This window comes from Thermobia domestica, chromosome 2, assembly GCF_964235325.1.
Source record: "Thermobia domestica chromosome 2, izTheDome1.hap1.1, whole genome shotgun sequence".
Classification (NCBI taxonomy): domain Eukaryota; kingdom Metazoa; phylum Arthropoda; class Insecta; order Zygentoma; family Lepismatidae; genus Thermobia; species Thermobia domestica.
In genome coordinates this window covers 64,721,393-64,746,804 of record NC_137455.1, presented here as the reverse complement: position 1 = coordinate 64,746,804, position 25,412 = coordinate 64,721,393, and the positions used below count along the sequence as shown (strand labels likewise).

The 25,412-nt window shown below is 37.2% G+C and overlaps 1 protein-coding gene across 1 annotated transcript in view; it reads left to right on the top strand.

Annotated features, from left to right (window-relative positions):
- Positions 1-25,412, top strand: part of LOC145679057 (glutamate [NMDA] receptor subunit 1-like) — an 87,930-nt gene that overhangs the window by 15,219 nt on the left and 47,299 nt on the right. The window contains exon 2 of the mRNA XM_081749655.1: positions 11,371-11,479. The gene's annotated coding sequence lies outside the window, so the exon portion shown is untranslated. The remainder of the gene's footprint in view (positions 1-11,370; positions 11,480-25,412) is intronic.

The following is a 25,412-nucleotide window of genomic DNA, read 5'->3' as shown; positions in this document are numbered from 1 at the left end:
GAATCATGTGCTCCCTACTAGTCACTCTATTGCTGCTCTATAAGATAAGTAGTTCTACCTAACTAGTTTAGGATTAGAATCTATTTTCGGGAAAAGCATTCAAACAAGATGCAAATCACTTTGTAAAGGACATGATATGAATTGCCGTACATTGTTTCATTTAAGCTTTGTTTTAAAATCTCTTTACATATTTCAACGACATAGTGAATGCAAATTATTATACAGTAGCTGCCACAGATAAAACATGTGTGCGTTTCAAATTTTCTACGTTAGGTGTGGTAGTTACCTATCCAATAACTTGCTGTTTTTCCACCACTTTGAACATAAAGGTATCGAAATGAACCGGTTTTTGAACAAATATCATAGCGACGTTGTTACCATCTACTTTCACACAAACAAAAATACTAGTAACGGAAATGGTTGTCTGTTATGACAAAATTTTTTAGCGACAGAATCATATCAATATCTCGATAGTCGTAGATACACACTAGGATTCGAATGTCGCTGAGAATTTCTGTCGCATAGTTTGTGTTTTGGATAAATTTGTGTTCTGCCATATAATACATTAGGCGTAATTCGGGACGCTTAATTTTTCTTACAATTACCATGACCCGCCTAATTCGGGACAAGTGGCAACCCAACTCTAAAACTGATAATGATATTCAATGATATTTAAGTCGGAGAATTGAGCACTTAAAGCAAAGTATTGGTAGTCACTGTTGTTTCTCAAACAACGCATTAATAGGTTGTGTGTAATTATTCATTGTCATTTTGGAAGACTGTTATTGTTTGGAAACATCTGTTCCATATGACACATCTGGTCACAACGTAATAATAACACATACATGAAAACAATAACATTTAATTATATGGTTTGAATAAGAAGTTTCGAATTATTTAGCACGGTATAAATTTATGTATTCACAACATGATCAACTCTCTTATACGAAGGAAGACAAATGGTTTCTCAGATTCTTTCCTGTATTTCAAAAATAGTCACATTTGTCTATTTGAATGGTCATGATAAATTTTCTATGCAAATTTCGACTTGTTAAAACACAAATCATTCTTTTTCAATGTGATGAATGCATTATGAACATGAACGATAATTAAACGGGTGAGTCTTGTCTTGGAATATTCTGCTACACCACTTATCTGTATTTATTACAATACAATTTAAAGTGGTTAACATTCAAAGTATAGCTCCTCATGTTGGACTATCTGCAGCCACTTTTCTGCCACTTCATCGATTCCTTGTTGAGGCAAAGAAGTCAGTCACTGTTGTTTTTACTTCGTGCTAGTTAACGAAGCATCGTGATTTCGGGAAGCATACCATACATAAACTAGGTAGAAATTCGAAGGGCAAGGTTAGCATTATATGCCAGATATGGCATTAGTTCCATGTTATGTTCCTGAATATTTTATTGCGTTTTTTCGAGCCGAATGCGCTTTGTCATTATTATGTTGCAACAAGATGTGCGTTTGGTTCACCGATTCAGAATATTTTTGGCGTAGTACACCAATGGTTTAGAATATAGATTGGAATTGATGGTAGATCATTAGAAAGTTGGCCCTTACTCAACCACTGCTTTTACACTTTTGGATTTCAGAAAGAAAAAAAAAACTACCTTCCGTCAATGTGACATTACCTTTCAGGAGACGCATACGACGCGTTTTTTTCTTTTTTTGCAGCAGTTGTCGGCACAGATCTATTATCCTCTCGGCCTGAGCTGGGCTCAACTCAAGTGGCACAATGCAGCATCTCCTGATGGATATCCCGAGTTCGTGAAAGTGATGCACTTCAGTGGAATGGGACATGCCGAGTTTGTTTGACAATAATCGTATGCTTTTGCATTTTCCTCAACGGCTTGTCGTATGACCTCAGAGTCTGTTACATTGGGACGACCGGACCATGGCTATACTTCGACAGTCCTACAATCTGCACGAAATTTCTGGAAAAAACGGGATGCTATGCTGTGCTTCACTGCACTTTTCCCTTTCGAACGACAAATGTTTTAAGTTGCTATTGCAGTGTTATGCCTCAGTTCAAAATCATATAATAACAGTTGATGCATCATACGTTGTTATGCACTCATCTTCACTGCAACTACTGTCAGCAGAAAAATTGTACGCATATTGGAAATTATCTCATGGAACGGATAAACCAATTTCACTTTCTAAGTTGTAGAGACACAAAATAATACCATTTCTGTTGATTTTGAGTTTAATATCCCGTTCATCAGCGAGGCTATATGAGACGTGGGCCTACTGATTAACGTAAAATCCTAACCACATGAGCTCCCACCAGGAATCGAACCCGGGTCCCCCAAGCCAAAGGCGCGTACGCTAACGAAGGAGCTCACGATTTCTATCATGAGATACAACAACGTTAATATCAAATTGATTTTAGCCTATATACTCTAACGTTAAAACAACATATCTCGAAAACATTGAACGTATACAGTATACTACGTGCGTGTTTCCGTAAATAAGTAAGTACAATTACTCCAAAAAGTATTCAATTTGTGATAGCTACAGCATAAACATGTGAATACAGCATAGACAAACGAAAGGAATTCAGACAAAGGACGAATAGGAAGTCCAAGCACATCTGTTCATAGAAAATAAAATGAAAAGAAGCAGGGCATAACCTTCGAAAAACATGTCGAAAATAACGTTTAAAAAGCATTCAACGAAGTAGCAAAACGCATCGAAACACACCTATAGTAGAGAGATTTCTTAGCCCGTTGTGAATGTAATTCTGCTCGGGACAGTATAGAGCTGTGCCTGTTGATGTATGACTAGGTGTCGTTTTGGAGGCAGCAAACTGGGACAAAAAGATAAGGAAACAGCCGAAGAAGAAAGAAAATAGCAATGAAATGAAAGCAACAGGGAAAATCATTTACTGAAAATCATTTACACTGAATCAAAGAAATACTAAATAAACCGATCGTCACAGTGAAGAGCATCACATACAGATTAAAAAAAAAAAGAAAAAAAAATAGTGTGAGAACTAAAGGAAGAAGTTACCGACCAATAGTCCTGATGTTGGCAGAATAACTACACAGTATGGAAAGTAAAAAAAAAAATACATATATATATATTGAGTGCTCCAATCATTAGAGATTAAGTGGTAAGAAAAATAGGGAATCATGTGAACCCACAAATAATAAAAAATGTATTTTAAGAAGATGAGTACAATGGTCGTAAGGCCTATCAATAACCGTGTATCAAAGACGAACAGAAGAAAACGACTGGTCTATGAGAAAAAGAATTCGCAACAACACCCATGAGTTTTTGCAGAAGGTGGCAGAAGGTTCACTGATGAAAGAAAATTCTACATCTTCAAGTTCGATGGGCGTGTTATGGTGTGAAGACAAAAGAACCATGAAATAGATGGTGGAAGATCAGTAATGGTATGGGGATGTATGAGTTCTAATGGTGTCAAGGATCTATGTTTCATTGATGGTACAGTTCGCGGCATAGAAATTGTTACAAAAATTCTAGGTCCAAATTAATAACAAACTCTTGCTTCGTTTTCTTATGCATCCAGAAGTACATGTCTCAATCGATTAGTTGCTTCTAGTATTCAATACAACTCCTCCCCCTCCTCCACCTCTTCTTGTTTAAAGCAGTCAGTGTGACGTAGTACACTCTTGCTATTCAGCTGAAAAAAAAAAAAAAAAACAGAAATCAAGTTTACAACGTTATAGCTTTAAAACAGTCCTTTCCATTCGTTTGTTCTGAAATATTTTTAAGAGCCCAAATTAAAAAAAGTCTCAGAATGTTCTCAGAGCTCCATAAAAACCTTTAGTTTCATTCTTCCTCTTCTTTAAAGACTGCAAGCTAGTAAGATACTCCCTAAGAAATGTATGGAAATTGCCAATAATGGCAGTAGGTTTCGTGCTTCCTAAAGTCTGTAATGCACGTGCAGAGCTCTAAAATATCTACTGACAGAAATGAGTGTTATTCAATTATTCATTTAATTTCTTTTCAGTAATTGCAAGCAAATGTTCCAGGGGGGTCATTTGAGCAGGACAAGAGGGTGTAATTAACCCTCCCTTGAGCTTCATAAATACCTATTGTTTGATCAAATGTATAGTAATACACTAATAAAAAAGTGAAAATCTTATGTCGGCGGAGAATCTCCCTTCCCCGAATAAAATCTAAAAGACACTGCTTTTAGAAAAAAAAAACTATAGAGTTACGATAGCACATTGCTAGAGAGGTTACATTTGGTTTCAAGAGTCGAAGGTTTGATCACAAGCCATATGAGTTCCTGGGCGACATTGAGAGAGAGGGATGATTTATATACACAGATTTAGAATTGGGGAAAAATGATCGTTCATCATTCATATTATGATGAAAATTGTGATTTTGTGAAACAGAAGAAGGGAAGGTTTCGAACTGCGAGGATCACAGGCAGTTGCCGAATTAAGGTGGAGAACTCTTTTAAGAGCATAAGATGATTACGAAGGGAGAAAAAGATCTTGAGAACTGAGGAATTAAGAATTTAAAAAACCTGAAACTTCCGAGACGGGTTTCGAACCACGAACCATCTAATTATCGAACCATGGCTTTATCCATTCTGTTACGGAGAACTCTATGTACTCGTTACATTCGTTTCCTTTAGCTACGATGAAAGCTAACTTAATGGGATATTCCAAAAGTTGACTCGGTGGATGTGCCGTTCAGATAGGACGTAAACCTCTTGTAACTTAGTTACAATGTATCGTGGCGGATATAAATCATTGATCAGGTAATGGCGACTTTTTTGTAACAATGCAGAGTATGAGAATTAAATCACTCATATCTGTGGTTTCGTGTGGAGAAGAAACAAACTTGTGAACCAAAGGTTTAAGAACAACTCAAGTTATTAATATAAACTTTGCCGAAGATTATTCATTTATATCATCATAAAAGGAATACGAAAGACGTTCTGAAACGAAGAAATACAACTTTGCAAGCGGAGGCAAAGAAACCTAAAGTAACGAGCCTAAAAACGACTCATTACGCGTAGTGAACGTGGTCCAGTGGTCGAGGCGCTGGATCAGTAATCTGGGGCTTCGTGGTTCGAATCCACGTCGGGCACTTTTTTACTTTAGGATTTTTGGTGGCGATTGATCGACGATGACACGTTTTATTATATTCAGATATTTGAATACTCGGATGTTTCAATACTTGAACTATCAAGTCTTCAATAATAATAATAATAATAATAATAATAATAATAATAATAATAATAATAATAATAATAATAATAATCTCGTAGAAGATTAAAAGCTAGGAGCTAATTATCGCTCAGTTCATACCATTACAAGCAGAAACGTGATATTTGGCAAGAATATTTTGGTTTTGTTTAATGTTGCCCACAAGAAGAGGAATTTAAATCTCGTTTCTAAAACAAACAATAAAAATGAGAATTAACATTTTACATTTGAGACGGGACAAGGCCAACTCAATTATCGCTCCCTTTGGAGACGAGAATCGAGACGAGAAGAAAAGTAACGTAAACATTTCTCGTCTTGTCTCGATTCTCGAAATACTGTATGTCCATTCTTTAAGTAACAATTGCTCTGTAGACTGAATCTTATAAACTTTTTGTTACTTTGTATTTCAGAGCTCATTGAATTATGGTCTGTATAGGTATTTTTGTAGCAAAGCTTTTATAGTTACCTCTGCATATCCTAAAAATTAGTTTATTATATGCCTTAGTGTTGAGTGATATTTAGTTACTTTTATTACAGTTATTTTCCTTAAAATATACAGTAGAATAGTTTCTACATGAAACTTTAGAGGAAAGCTTTTGTTTAAAATGTGGGTAGTTGCAGAGGCGTGTCTTGAAGGTACGGAACCCCTTCTCCGAAATCCCTACGTTTAAGTAAGTTTGGCAAATTTTAGGGCAACTTTAAAACTTTTAATACCATTATTATTATTATTATTATTATTATTATTATTATTATTATTATTATTATTATTATTATTATTATTATTATTATTATTATTATTACTAGTATTGTAGTAGTACTGAAGTGTTGTTTATTTAATGGTTCACCCTCTTCTACCCAGCTCCCGCCTAGTGGGCATTGTGCTGAACAAACACCCTGTGTGTCTCATTTTTATTGTTTGTTTTAGAAACGAGATGAAAAATTCCTCTTCTCGTGGGCAACATTAAACAAAACCAAAATAATCTTGCCAATGTCACGTTTCTGTTTGTAATGGTATGAACTGAGCGATAATTAGCTCCTAGCTTTTAATCTTCTACCAGGTAATAATAATAATTATTATTACTATTATTATTCATGAAGATTTGATAGATCAAGTATTGAAACATCCGAGCATAAAATATCTAAGTATAATAAAACGTGTGTCATCGTCGATCAATCGCCATCAAAAATCCTAAAGTAAAAAAAGGGCCTGACGTCGATTCGAACCACTAACCCCCAAATTAGTGATCCAGCGCCTTGACCACTGAACAAAGAAATAGTTTCTCTGCTCTGGCCATCGTCCCTCGTAGAGTAGGTATTCGATAGCAAGGTGGTCTGAAGATCTTGTAGTCCACGGATGGATTCCCGCGCACGCAGAACCATTTTTATTTCTTCAGCACAAGTAGAAAAGGAAAAAAACAAAGGAATCGAGACGTATGAAGTTTAGAACTAATAAGTAAGACCAAACCAAAGGTATGGGCCATTACGTGATTTGTTTAAAAAAGACAATAAAATGCAGGTAAGTTGTTTTGTCTGTGTTTAGAAATGGGGTATATATAAAAAAGAGGAAACTACACTTCTGTCCAGAATTTCTGTCGCATGTCTTTGAAAATTACATAAATAGAAATAACTATTAATGATAGAAAATGTTAAATGTCTTCTTAAAAATATACAGAAAAAGGAAACCACATATTTCACAGCCAGAACTTCCGATTTGGACATGGAGTAAACAGAGGAAATGAAACCTATCCTTGGGATGGTGAATCGATTGCAAGATACGTTATCTCTTTATCTTTTACGATTTTACCCATGATACCTGTCGACGGACGGACAAACGGACATAGCTGTTCTATTAGTCTATAGATACTTATGCATAACACAGTTTAGAAGTCTCATACCTAAAGTGAAGCTGATTCCTTTGTGCACTAAATGCCAATTTTCAGTAAAAATCATTAGCTTCTGGCAGCAATGAAAACTGGTTAATAGAAGTTTGTCTGTAGTGAATGGCGTGTGAAAACTTTGTTGTTTCTAAATACATTTACCTATATTTGATTTGTGTGATATACTTCATGTAAAAAGGAAAATATTGCTTTATTTGTATTAAGACTACCGTGCTAAGCACAACACAGAACACGTAGGCACGAGCTACAACTACACGCAGGTAACTGACAAAGGAAAGACAGCTTGGCACCAGTAGCGTCTTCTCTGGGTGTGCAAGTCGTGTGTTAACGTCCAACGAAAAATGAAGAAAAGAGTATTTTAATTTAATTAAACGAATCGTCAGAACCTGGGATTTTTTATTTTCAACGAGACAGAATCAACTGTTGAAGTGCAAATGAACAGAGAAGTGCTGTGCGGTCTTCGTCATGTTTTGAGGAAGGTGCATTTCGCCAGCCCCCACACCTTGGAGTTTCGAAACAAAACCTACGCCAATCGTTTGTGCTAGGTTTGAGCCGGAATGTACCGCAAAAAGTTTCGTTTGTACGACTTCCAGTACGAAGTTATAAGAGTTTTAAAGCATGGGAGATGGTGAAACGGCTGCCTCCAACCTTGGAATTTCGAAAACAAAACCTATGCCAATCGTTTGTGCTAGGTTTGAGCCGGAATGTACCGCAAAAATTTTCGTTTGTACGACTTCCGGTACGAAGTTATAAGAGTTTTAAAGCGTGAGAGATGGTGAAACGGCTGCCTCCAACCTTGGAATTTCGAAAACAAAACCTATGCTAATCATTTGTGCTAGGTTTGAGCCGGAATGTACCGCAAAGAGTTTCGTTTGTACCACTTCCGGTACAACGTTATAAGAGTTTCAGTGTTAGGCTGGGGAAACGGCTGCCTCCAACCTTGGAATTTTGAAAGAAAACCTATGCTAATCATTTGTGCTACGTTTGTGCCGAAATGTACCGCAAAAATTTTCGTTTGTACTACTTCCAGTACAACGTTATAAGAATTTTCAAGTGTTAGGCTGGGGAAACGGTAGCCCCCAACCTTGGAATTTCGAAAGAAAACCTATGCTAATCATTTGTGCTACATTTGTGCCGAAATGTACCGCAAAAAGTTTCGTTTGTACCACTTCCGGAAACAAAAATATAAGAGTTTTGAAGTAGGCAGCTGGGTAAACGGCCGCCCCCACCCTTGAAATTTCGAAACAAAATATATGCCAATCGTTTGTACCGGAATGTACCGTAAAAAGTTTCGTTTGTACCGCTTCCGGGAAGTTTTAAGAGTTTAATAGTGGGGGCTGGGGAAACGGCTGCCCCGAACCTTGGAATTTCGAAACAAAACATATGCCAATCGTTTGTACCGGAATGTACCGCAAAAGTTTTCGTTTGTATTATTTCCGATACAAAGTTTTAAGACTTTTAAAGAGGGGGCTGGGGAAACGGCAGCCCAGCACCTACGAATTTCGAAACAAAACCTATTCAAATCGTTTGTGCTACGTTTGTGCCAGAATGTACCGCAAAGATTTTCGTTTGTGCCACTTCCAGTACGAAGTTATAGGAGTTTTAAAGTGGGGGAGCAGGTGAAACAGCTGCCTCCAACCTTGTAATTTCGAAACAAAACCTATGTCAGTCGTTTGTGCTAGGTTTGAGCCGGAATGTACCGCAAAAATTTTCGTTTGTACCATTTCCGGTACAACGTTATATGAGTTTTAAAGTGTTAAGCTGGGGAAACGGCTGACCCCAACCTTGGAAGTTTGAAAGAAAACCTATGCTAATCATTTGTGCTACATTTGTGCCGAAATGTACCGCAAAAATTTTTGTTTGTACCATTTCCGGCAAAAAATATAAGTTTTGAAGTGGTTGGCTAGGGTACGGCCGCCCCCAACCTTGGAATTTCGAAACAAAACCTATGACAACCGTTTGTACCGGAATGTGCCGCAAAAATTTTCGTTTGTATCACTTCCGGTACAAAGTTATAAGAGTTTTAAAGTGGGAGGCTGGGAAAACGGCAGCCCCGCACCTATGAATTTTGAAACAAAACCTATTCCAATCGTTTGTGCTACATTTGTACCGGAATGTACCGCAAAAATTTTCATTTGTACCACTTCCAATACTAAGTTATAGGAGATTTAAAGTGGGGGGCTGGGGAAACGGCAGCCTCCAACCTTGAAATTTCGAAACAAAACCTATGCCAATCGTTTGTGCTACGTTTGTGCCGGAATGTACCGCTAAGTTTTTCGTTTGTTCCACCTTCGGCACAAGGATAAAAGAGTTTAAAAATGGAGGGCTGGGGAAACGGCAGCATCTAAACCTTAGAATATCGAAAAAGATTTATGCCAATCCTTTTTGCTACGTTTGTGCCGGAATGAACCGCAAAATTTTCCGATTGTACAACATTCGGTACAAGGATAAAAGAGTTTAAAAATGGAGGGCTGTGAAAACGTTAGCATTCCCACCTTGGAATATGGAAAAGAAAACTATGCCAATCGTTTGTGCTACGTTTGTGCATGAACGTACAACAAAAAATTTTCGTTTGTACCACTTCCGGTACAAAGTTATATGAGTTTTCAATTGATGCTGTGGAAACGGCAGCCCCGCACCTACGAATTTCGAAATGAAACCTATGTCAACCGTTTGTACTACTTCTGAACAGGAACGTACCGCAAAACTTTTCGTTTGTACCACTTCCGGTAGAAAGATACGAAAGTTTCAAACTAGGGGGCTGCCGTTTTCACAGCCCCCCTCGGAATTTCGAAACAAAACCTATGCCAATCGTTTGTACAACGTTTGTACCGGAATGTATCACAAACATTTTTGTTTGTATCACTTCCAGTCCAAAAGTATGACAGTTTTAACTAGGAGGCTGCCGTTTCCAGAACTCCCCACCTTGGAATTTCGAGATAAGACTATGTCAATCGTTTGTGGTATGTTTTTACCGGAATGTACCGCAAAAAATTTTGTTTGTACCAGTTCCGGTACAAAAGTATAAGTGTTTAAAAGTCTGGGCTGTAGAAACGGAAACTCCCCCTTTCAATTTCCAAAATTTAGATTTTCCCAATCCTTTGTACTACTTTTGTAACGGAATGTACTGCAAAACTTTTGCTTGTACCACTTCCGTTAGAAGTTTTACCTAGGGAGCTTTCGTTTTCACAGTCCGCCATCTTGGAATTTTGAAACAAAACCTATGACAATCGTTTGTACTATGTTTGTTCTGGAATGTATCGTAAAAATCTTCGTTTGTACCGCTTCCGGTACAAAGATATAAAATTTATGAACTAGGAAGCTGCCGTTTTCACAGCCTCCCCACCATTGAGTTTCCAAACAAAACTTATGTCAATCCTTTTTACCATGTTTGTACCGCAAGGAACACCAAAAAATTCGTTTGTATCACTTCCGGTACAAAGGTATAAAAGTTTTAAACTAGGAGGCTGCAGTCTCCAGAGCTCCACACTTTAAAACTTCTATACCTTTTTAACAGAAGCGGTACAAACGAAAACTTTTTGCGGTACATCCCGGTACAAACGATTCAGATATATTTCATTTGGAAATTGAAACACGTGGGGCTGCCCTTTCCCCAGCCAATCACTTTAAAACTCTTATAACTTCGTATCGAAAGTGGTATAAACGAAAATTTTTGCGGTACATTCCGGCACAAACGTAGCAGAAACGATTGGCATAATTTTTGTTTCCAAACTCTAAGGTGGGGGGGGGGAGGCTGGGGAAATGCACTTTTTTGAGGAGGCAACTCTGCGAATAAGTCGATGGCAACGCTTTGGCTGAATTTTCACTGCTTTAGAAGACTCCTATTGTGCATGCGCTTCGTGTTACTCACCTCGTGCTTGTAGGATTCAAGGCGTTGGTTAGAAAATCAACGTCTTGAGTTTTCTGCTTCTCTCAAGCGTTGCCAAGTCTGTAGATTTATTTGGGGATGTACAGATATTTTATAGCAATACAGAAAACATTTTTCTGGGGGGAAAGCGGGTATGATCTACGCACTTTTTTATTACTAAACGTATCATTCAATTCAAAAGTTAATGGTGCAATCGACTTTTTCTTAAAATACGTGTAATGAGTACTGTGAAAAGAAACAACCTTTTTTTGTCGATCTAATTTGTGTTGGAAATGTCAGTTGATGAAAAAAGAAAAAACCTGGACGTTAAGCTACAGTATGGTTTTCCATTCTGCCTTTTTATTTACCTAATTTTCATTTACTTTGTCTTTAGTGGGTCATCCTCAAGACTTACGGTTTCGGGCCCTTATTACTGTTTCTAAAGCAGTAATCCAGAGGTTTCTACGCCAAGAAAGACGACTTGAGCTGAAATTCATGTGATTGTAAGTAAATAATTGCTTGTTTTTTATTTTCAGTTTCATATTTTGATGGTATATTTAATCATACTATAATTATTATAATTAAATGTATTCCATACGTAGTAACAACCTCCTTGATTGCTCTTTATAATTTCCAGACTAAATTGTTATAAGAAAAATGCTATTTATAGGTTGGCGTAAATAGGACATTATGTAGTGACGATTATAGTTCCTTACTTTCGAAAATTGCGATAACTTCCAGGTACACACTATGTTCAGGAAATCGATGGGTGGGCAAAGTATAGTCATTATTAAATACTCGTATGCTGATTGCGAATGCCACTAAAATAGTTATGCGTAAATTGAGGTAAATTTATCACAATATTTTTGATCAGTAAAAAAATGTGGGTGGGCCCACCTTTGCTCCTGGGGAGAGGGGGGTTTCCCCTCTAGTATTGCCTATGGTTGTGAGGGTTAATATATTTTTCCTTTCTTTCCAACTCCCTAACATCCACGTCAGGAGACGCTACTGCTTGGCACAGCAGTAGTGGTAGCCGACAAAATAACACAAACAAGCATTGAATCTTTGAACAACCACAAAAGGACCACATTCAAATTCGGATCTGCTGCGACAAACCAATTGTATACATATGGTAGTATATAGTACGATCGCAACGATTGATGATTGAGACAATGAAATCACTGGATAATATTGAAACGGAATTATTTAGTTTAATGTTTCACATTTATGCTCTTCAGATTAAAAATGATAAACAATTAATAAGAGTAGATGAAAAGTAATTATGTTCTGTGTTCTGGCGGGAATAGAACCCGGAACCGCATACACCATAGGTGCACGTGTAACTCGCTAGACCAACTGGAAGAGTTGAAAGTAAATATTTTATCTGAGGATAAAAAATTCTATTCACAATTATTTACAGTATTTTACTTACAGTCATTTACCTCTAACAACAAAAAGAATAAGCAATCTAAGTTTTATGTTCCATAGTTATGCCGACTAGGGTAAAGGAGGCGGTAGTTATGAGAAATCAATTAAATGGTGGAATAAAGAAAGTGGGAAAAACAGAACCACGAGAAATCCCCCACACACGCTGTGTCCAACACAAAGTTCACTTGGCGCGAGCTGGGATCGAACCAGGGACTCTATGCACTAGAGGTGACCGCTCTACATTTTTTTAAAATCTTCCTGACTTATTCTCTATTTCAATCACATTTCAGGACTCCTAGAATCGACAGGGACATGGATTCAGAAACATTGAGGACAATTAAAATTTTTCCCTTCCTACTACAGAGGGACTCGAAAACCTCACGATCGTCAGTCTAATAATGATGTCAACCGGCTCGGCACGGTTCAACTGAGCCAACAGCTCAAACCGACTCGGTTCGGCTCAGCTTAAGTGAGCCATCGGTTCGAGCTGGCTCGGTTGCGATGAACCACCGGCTCGGGTCGGCTCGGCTCAGGTGAGCCATCGCCTAGAGCCGGTTCTGTTGCGATGAGCCATCGGCTCGGTTCGGCTCGACTCAGGTGAGCCATTGGCTCGAGCCGGCACGGTTGGAATAAGCCATTGGTCTGGCTCAGGTGAGCTATCGGCTCGAAGTGGCTCCGTTGGGGTAAGCAATTGGCTCGGCTCGGTTTGGTCCAACTTTTTCGGCTCGGTAGTGTGAAGTGTGGGCTCGGTTCACTTCTCAGTTCGGCTCAGTGGTGAATGAGCCGTGAGCTGAGCCGCTCGAGCCATTGACAACATTGCAATCTAACACTTCAGGTTGCTCAACTACACCCACCGGCTTCCACTGGACCATTGCGGCCCCTAGCTTTGTAATAGTTTGTAGTAATATTCATTATCTTCACCCTCGCAATCAGCTATCGAGTCACGGTGATTAAATTATACATATGTATTTTATTTATTTATTTACTAAAATATTTACGATAAATCCAAAGATCACTATTTTTGTAAAATGTTTATTATTTTCATGAAGCAAAGAGCACTTTAATTGACAACTAATAGTTTATGTTCATTATTTCTGTCCATTTTCTACAAATTACTTACAGAGACTATTCGGAGTAAATGTTTTACTTTAGTAATGTTTCATTAAAGTTTAGCCATATGTTAATTACCGTTTCAAATATTTATAAGTTTCTCCTTCCCGTTAGGATAATGATTAAAAATGAAGTTTCCTTTTTTTATATAATTTTTGATAATTGTAATACTTTATTTAAAGGACGTAATTCTGTATTATTTGGAAATATTCAAATAAACTAGAATGAAGACGATAATACTAAGCAACATTATTAAAAACATCGTTGTTTAAGAAATTGACAGAATCAAGCTTTTCTTAAAAAAAGGGACGGTATTCGATGCAATTCGAACTGATGTTCGTGGATAAGAGGAAAATACTCAGAAAGCGTACTCTAACCGTCTACTCTACGAAGGTATGTTAAGGTTTATTGTCTTAGTAAACGCATATTAGGAAACAAATGCCACAAACTGTCTGATCGCTTTGCATATTTTGTGGCTTATTTCCTTTCATTTGTTTGTTTACGTATAAAATGTTTAATATCTATAATTATTAGAGCTGTGCAATATGTATAGTAACTAACATTATGGAAGATTTACGTTGTATTTCTAATAAATCATAAAATTCCCCCTCTCTCTCTGTAAATTTCGCCGCGCGTTTACCACGCTTAGGAAAATTGAACTTAGAATTTGGCTAGGAGTTTCGGAGATTTCTTTTATTAATAATAGCTTCTTTATTTCTTAATATTTTACAGAAATATATATATATATATATATATATATATATATATATATATATATATATATATATATATATATATATATATACAGGGTGCGGCACGTGAAACCGGCCCGTAAAGTGAACACATAAAATGAAATGTAATGTGTTGAATATGATTAACTACAACACATAAATGAAATGTAATTTATTGAATATGACGACTCACCTTCACAGCAGCCTTCACAGCAGGTGCTGAAAGTGTCCTCCGCCTACTTCAACACACATGTGAGCACGATTGAGGAGATTCATAATTACCCTTGTCAGTTCTTGTGTTGTAATGCTATTGGTGACATCCTGTCTCCTGGTCTTGAGTTCTTCAATTGAGTATGGATTTGTTTCGTATACTCTTCCCTTTAACAGTTCCCATAAGTAAAAGTCACACGTGACAAGTCTGGTGACCGAGGAGGCCACAAACCTTTGCTGATTGTCCTCTCTGGTGTAAACATCTCATGCACAAGGGACAATGATGCAGCTGATGTGTGGTATGTTGCACCGTCCTGCTGAAAGTAACATAACTGACGCTCCTCTTCGGTCAAGTGTGTATAAAACTCCTCCAGGATTCCCATATACACGTCACTGTTCACTGTCGTCTCAAAGAATATGGGCCCAATAACGCGTATGGCGAAATGGCACACCAAACACCAATCTTCTCATCATGCAAGGGTACCTGGTGGATTGCGTGTGGATTTTCTGTCGACCAATACCGGTTGTTTTTTGAATTTACGTACCCAGACAGGTGGAACCACGCCTCGTCACTCATGATGAGCATTAGTGGATCCAAGAAACCACTGGCAACATTGCTCAACAGCCATGAACAGAAATGCACCCTCTTCTGCAGGTCAGGCTCCTTGTTCTTGCACAACACTTATCCGGTACGGTTTTAACTTCAGTCCCCTTAAAACACGTCTGCAACTTCTCTCACTCGCATGAACCTGTTGACTCATCTCCTGGTTGACTTTCGAGGACTTCTTGCCATTATCCCCTCCACCTGCATCTTTAATTCAGGTGTGAAGACAGATGGTCGTCTGTTCCTGGGAGCATTTTGAACCGATCCTGTACGCCGCCATTTTTCAATCAATTCCTGAATGGTGCTTTTTGCTGGCACAGAACGTCCTGGAAATTTCTCCCGAAACAAATTCTTTGTTTTCACAAAAGATCCAGTGAGAATGAACCCTTCAACAATGGCAACATGCTCGGGTATCGAATACGGCATTATCACACACTGACACTCACCCGGCTTAACACAACGAGGCCTTTTTCTCAACTGCTTTCGACAAGTTTCACTGGCTGCGGCTGCACGTGACTGCTGCAGGTCACGTAAGTCGACCCGACATATATATATATATATATATATATATATATATATATATATATATATATATATATATATATATATATATATATATATATATATATATATATATATATATATACTGTATATTGGAAGTATGTGGTTTTCTTTTTCTGCATATTTTTAAGAAGACATTTAATATTTTCTATCTTATGTAATTTTGAAAGACAAGCGACAGAAATTCTGGACAGAAGTGTAGTTTCTTGTTTTATTTATACTCCATTTCTGGACACAGACAAAACAACTTTCTTCCATTAAAAAAAAATAAAATCACGTAATGACCCATACCTTTAGTTCGGTCTTACTTATTAGCTCTAAACTTCATGCGTCAAGATTCGTTTGTTTTTTCCTTTTCTACTTATGCTGAAGAAATAAAAATGGTTCTGAGTGCGAGGGAATCCATCCGTAGACTACAAGATCTTCAGACCATCGTGCTATCGAATACTCTACGAGGGAGGATGGCCAGAGCAGAGAAACTATTTCTTTGTTCAAGAGACGTACGCACATTACTCTGGCTTCGTTACCTCGATCTGTGTGCGAATTTACACAACCAACTCGGTCTTCAAATTTGCACGTGATTTCGCTAACAAGTTATTATTAGCTTGAACGCTACATGCAACGTTAATAAAGCATTAAAGGAATAACACAAATTATAAATAGTGATCGAACTTACAACTCTAATCTCAAGAAGAATTCTATTCAAGGTTTCACCTCACCTTCCTATCTAGCAAAAGACCCGGGTTCGATTACCGGCAGGAGCTCATGTGTTTCGGACTTCACGTTAATCAGTAGGTCCCATCTCATGTAACCTTGCTGCTTAAAGGGACGTTAAACTCAAAATCAGCTCAACCTATCTAGAAGAAGGGCGAAATAAAATTCATTAATGCTACCACCTAACACGTATTTATACTACATTTTTTGTTCTCATAAAATAATAATTCTATCTATCAATGTCAATCCATAAATGTAATCTGCCTTATGCAGAGTCGTTTAGAACTATGATTAACGTCATACTAAATGCTTGACTACTGCAGGAAACATATGTTAGTCGAACTCTTTAGTATGGCACTAATCACCCTTTATAACGACTCTGCATAAGGCCCAATAATATTATTACGTTCATGTGTAAACCTAAAAAGAATATGGCATAAACTACATCTCTTCTGTTCCTATCAATAACTTCGACTCTTTTTCTTTCCTTCTTTTGTCATTCTAATAGCAATAATAATAATAATAATAATAATAATAATAATAATAATAATAATAATAATAATAATAATAATAATAATAATAATAATAATAATAAATGGACACTGTTTTCCTCACAAACTTGCGACTTTAATGTCTACAGTGTAGAGCTCTGCCGACGACAACACACTAGACATTGTTTCTAAACAAACCGAAAAACATTATTCGCTAACTTATTGTCTACGGTTTGAACTAGAAGAAATCATATTTCTTCGCGATAATGTGAATACGAAAATGAAATTTTGTGTTTCTATATAATTTCCTTTTCTCGAATGACTGGATAGTTAAAAAAATTTCTATTGTTGTAAAAAAATAAAATATATGCCTTCAGAGGGAATCGTTCTGAGTACCCCGTGAATTCGAGCTCACGGTGTTATCCGTTACACCACCAAGACCTGCTGGCAAGGAAAGTGCAGCATTGAGTGATTTATCGCAAGAGTCCAAGCACTTTATATCGCATTGCATTTTTTCCTAGTGTTATTTTTATTGCTTTCACTCTGTGTTTTTCGTAAAATGCACGAAAAAGCAAATACGTTTTCGCCACAATGCCCAGGAATACTGTTTTAACCTATGAGCAAATAGGAAGCTACTGGCGAAATGATATGGGGGCAATGTGTAGTATTTTATTTTGATAGTAGCAAGGGGCAAGGTACTATCCCGCGGAAAACATGCATAAACTTTCTTGACAGAGAATACACACTTATAATAAAAAGTACGAGCTGTGAGCTATAGATGAGAATGATCAGCACGTAAATCCAGCAACATCGCAGCATTACTTAGTACTGTAAAATAACAGATTGAAGAAAAAAATTTTCTGGAACATTGAAATTATTTTAGATGGAAACATTGGATGTAGCTATCATTGTACCAAATTTCACAATAGTAAATCCCCACGTTAAGCGGGTTTGTATATCCAGGCTCCTAACTATGAAAACATTTACGATCACTCCAACCCCAATCATTTCGCAGATTCAACCTGTTGCATATAAGTTATTAGGACGTAAAATTGAATGTAGTTTATACGAAAAAGACCTTTATGCATTGCAAGACCTGTAACGCCCAAATATTCACCACAAACTTATAGTCGTATCGACATAAACTAAAAAAAGTATGGAGCAGGAAACTAATTTACATAAAAGTCTAAAGCAACCCAGTTAAGATGTACGAACTGGTCGAGCGGTTTGGGTAACTAGTCTATCAATCATAAGTTTATGTGTTTAAACCCTGTAGGAAATATTGTTTTTTTTTCGTAAGAGTGTGTTCCTATTTTTATCAGAGGACTGAAAACATTTCTTTGAATAAATCTTTGGCAGCTACGTTTCTTTCAAATTCGATTAGAAGGGAAAATTATATGAATTGCAAATTTAAAATCCAAAACTGAAAACAAAATATTAAGTATGTTCAACATTTCATTATTATCCTTTGATTTGTAATGAAAAACTAATTATAAGCATTGATGAATTCAGAAGATTCTCCCCGGATAATGGTCAATATATGAATGGGAGGAAATTTATAGAACATTATTAGTCCACTTTGAGCATGATCGAAGATATGGCCACGAATTTATGTCGACAGGGTCTCAAATTCTCCCACAGATCATGCCCTGAAATCATCACTGTTTCAAAGGTTTCCTTAACAAATACCTAGGTAGAATATTACTTTATTTCTCGTTCTACGTTTTTAAATAACAAAATCATAATTTTAAAGATAATTATAATACGATAAGCATATAGGTTTATAAAACTAATGAAGTAAATAGTATTGTGTAAATTATCGGTTTCTAATCGGATTAAAACTAGAATATTCGGTTGCATCGCACTATAGAAATGGCGAAAGAAGCCTTTAGGATGAAGAAAATACTATTTTGTGGGACCTTGAATAGAGTTGAAAAAAGACTCATAAAATGTTTCGTGTACTGTATTTTACTGTATAACCCTGCTAGGGGATGAGGGATTCCTATGGGTCTCCCGCTGACTCCCAAATGGGAAACTAACGCGTCCCATTGGGTCTGGTAGCGTACGTGGTACCTCAACACGGTAAAAAGTGGGGTAGTCCTCTGGGCGACCCTACCGGGGAAGAGCAGCGGCCATGGCCCTTCTCCCAAACGGCGACTTACACGTGCTGTTGGGTCCGGGAAGAGATACCGAGTATCTCAGCGTGTACGTGGTACCTCAACATGTAAAAGAGAGGTAGTCCCTTATTGCTTGGACGATCCTACCGGGAGGGGAGAGTCGGATTCCTGCCTAAAGGAGGACCAAACGGAAACGGGAAAGGTCCAATCCCAGATATCTGGGAACGGTACTAATCCCGCGAAAGGGAGGTAACCCTGCAGGATATGGGCCGGTTCCAAACTCAAATGGTGACTTACACGTACCATTGGATCCGGGATGAGATGCACAGCATCTCGACGTGTGTGTGGTACCTCTACACACGGCGGTTGCCAGTTGAACGTAGAGGTAGGCAGGGCCGGGACACGAGCCCCCTTGAGCATTGCCTGGGGTTCCCGGATTGGGTTGGACTCTGTCGGATTGTGGTCATACCGTGGGATTCGGTAGCACATGGGAACTAATCCCAGGGACCTGGGTAACGGTGAACATGTGCGGGAGGTGAGCTCGCCTTATAACGCTCGGGCACCATGCCTGCAGAGTATGGTAGGGCCTGACTCGCTAGCAGGACCGCCTTCACCAGTAGGTCAACTGGTATTCACTCAGAACTTCGGTCTGGCCGCGCAGTGGGCGTATCCCACTCCCTCAGTGAATGGGGGTTACACACTTAGGTGTCAAGGTTAAGGGACAAATCTTGATGGTTCACTTGTGCACGAGGACATAAGTCCAAAGCACGAGCAACCACGGGCGGGGTGCATTACATTCTTGCGGAACCCGTCCATTAAATAGACCGAACGGTCGCGGGCATGCTCCACACAGCTACCCACTCTTTTTAGCATGTTGGGGTACCACGCAGCCTTATCTCCCGTGCCCAAGGGCACGGCTTAGTTAACCATTTCGGGGGATACCCAAAGGCTCACCCCCGCCGGTAGGTGCGGCAGCCGAAGCTACCTACCCCACTGAGAACGTGATGGGGTCACACGTACTCTCCCAGATCCAATGGCACGAGTTAGTCGCCCATTTCAGAGGATGCTCACCCACAAGCTCACCTCTAAACGAAACATTTTATGAGTCTTTTTTCAACTCTATTCAAGGTCCCACAAAATAGTTTTTTCTTCATCCTAAAGGTTTCTTTCGCCATTTCTATCCTTGCTTTTATTTCACGTTCGCATATCATATAATCACTAATAATACTACTCAGATATTGAAAACTAATCATTTGTTCTTTTCTCCCGCTCCTACTTCTATATTTGACACCGATCGCTTCGTTTCAATCACCATGGATTTTGTCTTTCTAACATTTATTTTCATCCCATATTCTTCAGAAGCCTTTTTCAAGTTTTCTACATCTTATTAATTTTCTTTTTAAATTCTGCAACAACAACTATATCAACCCCAAACCGTATACACCTCATCATTTCATCTCCTACGGAAATTCCATCTTCATTAGGTAGACTCGTTTTCGCTACCTATTCTATATAGCTATTAAATAATGTCGGCGAAATACATAATCTCTGTTGAACTCACGTTCCAATTACACTGTCCGTCTACCGTGCATGCACCAGCGAATTTCCATGAAAGAGCATGAATAATTCTGATAATTTATATAGTATTTATGGACGAATGCGTAATAGAACCTATATAAATGACATATGTCGTTCCTCAAATTACCGAATACGGCAAACATAAAAACATCAATAGACATATTACATCAGGTCGAAATAGACATAAATTTCAGACACTTCAAAACAGGTTTCATTCGTTCTTACCGCTGGTCTACTGGCTAGCACGTGTACCTTTGATATACGGATCACCGGTTCGATTCCCGATGGGGGAATTTTAATTGACCTAAATGTTTTTGCATTCGTGTTCCTGTCGTTCAAACTTAAAAGAAATGATTGTAAAACGTGTATAACAGAGTAGAAAATAAAGACAACTTACTAAGATACGTTTAGTCAATCATTAACTTAAAGACAAGGAACAAAGTGTCTAAGGCATTTGCAACTTGATAGGAACTCTTAAAGGTTAGTTACAGTCCCACAAAAGTAACATTTTTCTTTTACCTGTTCTCGAAGTTTCTCTTTGTATTTCTAACGGATTCGAATAAAAAAACTTCGAATAGAGACCATGTTGAATTCATTTATTGAGTAAATCTGAAATTCTTATAAGATATGGCTATGATTTTATTATTATTATTATTGTTATTATTATTATTATTATTATTAGTTAAAGTACGAAGTTTTAAAGCAGGCGATGCAGTATTTACGTAAACTAAATGATAATTTATTTGATAATATTCACTAGCCCACTATACATTTGTGAGGTTTTGCTTTGGGAAATGAAATGTATACGAGATTGAATAGTAAAAATATTACAATAAAATATATTATTAAAAATATTGATTAAGTAATTGGAGTTAAACGTGCTTTCCAGTAAGAACTAAGTGCGATGCAACCGAATATTCTAGTTTTAATCCGATTAGAAACCGATAACTTACACAATACTATTTACTTCATTAGTTCTATAACCCTTTATGCTTATCGTATTATAATTATCTTTAAAATTATGATTTTGTCATTTCAAAACGTAGAACGAGAAATAAATGTAATATTCTACCTAGGTATTTGTTAAGGAAACCTTTGAAACAGTGATAATTTCAGGGCATGATCTGTGGGAGAATTTGAAACCCTGTCTACATAAATTCGTGGCCATATCTTCGATCATGCTCAAAGTGGACTAATAATGTTCTATAAATTTCCTCCCATTCATATATTGAACATTACCCGGGGAGAATCTTCTGAAATCATCAATGCTTATAATTAGTTTTTCATTACAAATCAAAGGATAATAATGAAATGTTGAACATACTTAATATTTTGTTTTCAGTTTTGGATTTTAAATTTGCAATTCATATAATGTTCCCTTCTAATCGAATTTGAGAGGAACGTAGTTGCCAAAAATTTATTCAAAGAAATTTTCAGTTCTCTGATGAAAATAGGAACAAACATTTAAGAAAAAAAACTAATACTTCCTACAGGGTTTGAACACATAAACTTATGATTGATAGACTATTGACCCAAACCGCTTTTTTCTCACTTTTTTAAACATCTTTATTTCCCAAGGTCACTTACAGACCGGAAGGAAATTCGCCGTTTAGACAAGACATAGACGGTAAATACAAGTAGAATGTTGGGACATAAACAGTGCTTTAAGAACAATACAAATCACATCATCATATTACATTTTTGAGCTTATAAAAATAGACAAGAACTTGTAAAATAGAGACAGTATTATACAGAAATTTAAAGGTACTACCAATATGATCTTACAGATATTACACTAGTCATATCATTTAAAATGAGGCAGTCAGAAAGTTTGCGAAATTCTTGTGGAAAGGTACTATACCAAAAGTTTTCCACCTGGTACGTTTTAAGAATTCATGATAATCCGTGACACTTATGTGACTGCGACAGGAATCAATATAGTATAAGGTGTGTCCTATTAGCCAAGTAACAGCATTATTGCGGGTTGGAGGGTACCAATGATAACCGGGTAAGGTATTAATATCAGGTGTAAAATGGTGTGGAGATGTCCGACATACGATAGCGAGGAGAGCACATTGTTTTAACCACACAGACATTACTAGCTGGCAAGAGATGTATCTGTGGAGAATGGTGTCGGGGTGGCCACAGTGGGAACACGCATTATGTGGTAGGCGATGGATGTCGAACAAACGTTGATTAGTAGCATGAATATCATGCACAACACTATACCATAAACTACGTACATAAGTCGGAAGAAAGTTTCTATGAATATTAAACCATATGCGATTCCAGTTACAACTATTATTGTTCTGCTGTACTCGTATCGTAGTTGTAGCAGAGGTCATTTTTAAAAAATACAGATAAAGACCACGAGAACAGATTTCTCTGATCTCATCATGTTTAGATAGATAACTCCAGCCTAGGACGAATTTAGATACATATAAGGGTGCTTGTTGAAGGAAGGAAACATTGGGTGGATTTGGAGCAGGTAAGGTGGGCGTCCAACATTGTAGCCATTGTTGTGTATGACTATGGTCCAAGTGATACAATTTATAGCTACGTAATAAAAATAATATTTTACACTTGAGTCGTTCATTGATTAAAGCAAGGCCACCATTGTCTACTGGTAACGCCATTACTACCTGTGGAACTCTGAAGAAAAGGTCGCACCAAATAAACCAGGCAATGATCGATTGCACTTTCTTGGCAAAAATGTCCGGAAGTGGCTATACTTGTGCTGTATACCATAATTGAGAACATATGTAAGTATTTACATACCACACTCTCTGGATTAAATTCAACTGTTGATGACGATTTTGGAGAACAACTGTCTTGATTTTATTGATTATTGGCGTCCAGACTGTGTCAGAGTTTGGATCAAGATTACTCGTAAAATTAACGCCTAAAACTTTTAGTTTCGTACCAATTTCTGAGTGACAGATAGCTAACCCTTTATTAAAGGTTAAACTTTTCGTTTTATTGACATTAATACTTGCTCCACTAGCATTACAATAGCTATTTAAGCACTCGTGCACATAGTTGACCTGAGCAACAGTGGTACAACTGATTGAGACATCATCAGCGAAAGCAAAACAAACAATATTTTGAAAATCATGTAAATGTGAGACTGGAAAACAGGACAAACTTTGCAATAAAGGTTCAAGAACTAAGCCAAATAACAACATTGATAATGGACATCCTTGGCGAATACCTTTCTTGATAGATATGGGTGAGCTAAAGTAACCATTGATATAGAGCTGGGATTTTGCATTGTGATATAAATTTTTGATATTATCAATAAAGCGTGAATCAAAACCAAATGCGTGTAATACAGCGTAAAGATAGTTATGCTCGACAAAATCAAAAGCATGTTTGAAATCTATAGAAGTGACACAGGCAGGGAGCTGTTGCACTTGAAAATATCCCATGATGTCTCGTAGGCTACACAGGGCATAGTAAATATTACGTTCTTTTGATAGCGCTACCTGCTTACCACTTAAAAGTTTCTCGAGGACTTTTTCCATGCGTACTTTATATACCTTAGACAATAATTTTACATGAGTATTTGACAGCGTAATGGGTCGAAAATTAGAAATATAAGCTTAGGCTCCTTTCTTTGGAACTAAAATAATGAGACCATCATTTTGCATAACATTGCCAGATTGAAACATATCATTAAGTACAGCAGTGAAAGTATCTTCTACCACATCCCAATACTGTTTATAGAAGAGAAAAATGATTCCATCCTTTCCAGGACTGCTACAATGCTTGGTAGTATTTAACACATCATAAATCTCTTGTTTAGTAATCGGGGCTAACAATGGTGCAATGTCAGCCTCTGTTAATTTACAAGATATATTGGAAAAGAAACTGGGCCATGTCTGAGTAGCAACTGGATGCGATTCAAACAGTTGGTCATAATGCTGTGTTAAATTAGACATAATATTGCAGTTACAACTTGGCCATTTTCTAATACAAGGTGTTCCATTAAATTAGTTCGCTTTCTATTATGTTGCCGCATGATGTGGAAAAATGTATCTAACTCGTTCATTGGACAACAATAATTTGGAATCGAATGATTAATGATAGTCTGTAAATAGTCGTTTTCTAATCGAATTAATTTTGCTCTTATTTTATTAATATGCATATACGTGTTTGCAGAGGGAGGCTGTTGCCACAATTCGTGTAACACTTTGTAAAGGTAGTCAATGGTATATTTGCTGTTCTGACGGTATTCAGAGTGCATCCATTGGAAAAAGGATTTAATTTTATGCTGAGCGTATTGAACCCACCACAAATTTCTCTCTCTCTCACTACGCACAGTGTGACATTTTGCCAATCTAGGAGGCCAAATTATTATATCAAGAATCTGTCACATTAAAGTAACGCAAGGTATGTTTCTGGGGTACAGTAGTATAAATAACTGAACCCATGCTATTGAACCCTATATTTAAAAAAATAAATAAATAAAAGTAGTGACAAATCCTCGGCAACAATAACAACTTTCGTAGACACACGTTAAATAAAAAGGAAGAAAGGATTGTTCAGATACAAACGACAACGAGAGGAAAGTTGATTGTAAAATACAGTAATGACCATTAGTTGTTGAAACAAAGCATGAAAACATTATTTTCTTTTAGCCTTTATTTCCCCCTGCCTTTGCCAAGTTCTTTTGGTCTTATTCATAGCAGACGCAATTGCCTCTTACCAATTTGTTCTCTCGCTTCTATTTTTTCTTTTATTTCATTTCTTTCTTTTTTCTTTTCTTGTTTTGAAACCTCAACAGGATGAGGCGAGGCTGCTATTTTTCTTTTTGGCGTGATACCTTATTAGTTTAAGTCATGTCATTTATTTTCTGATTTTATTAATTTATAATTTATTATTTTTATTAC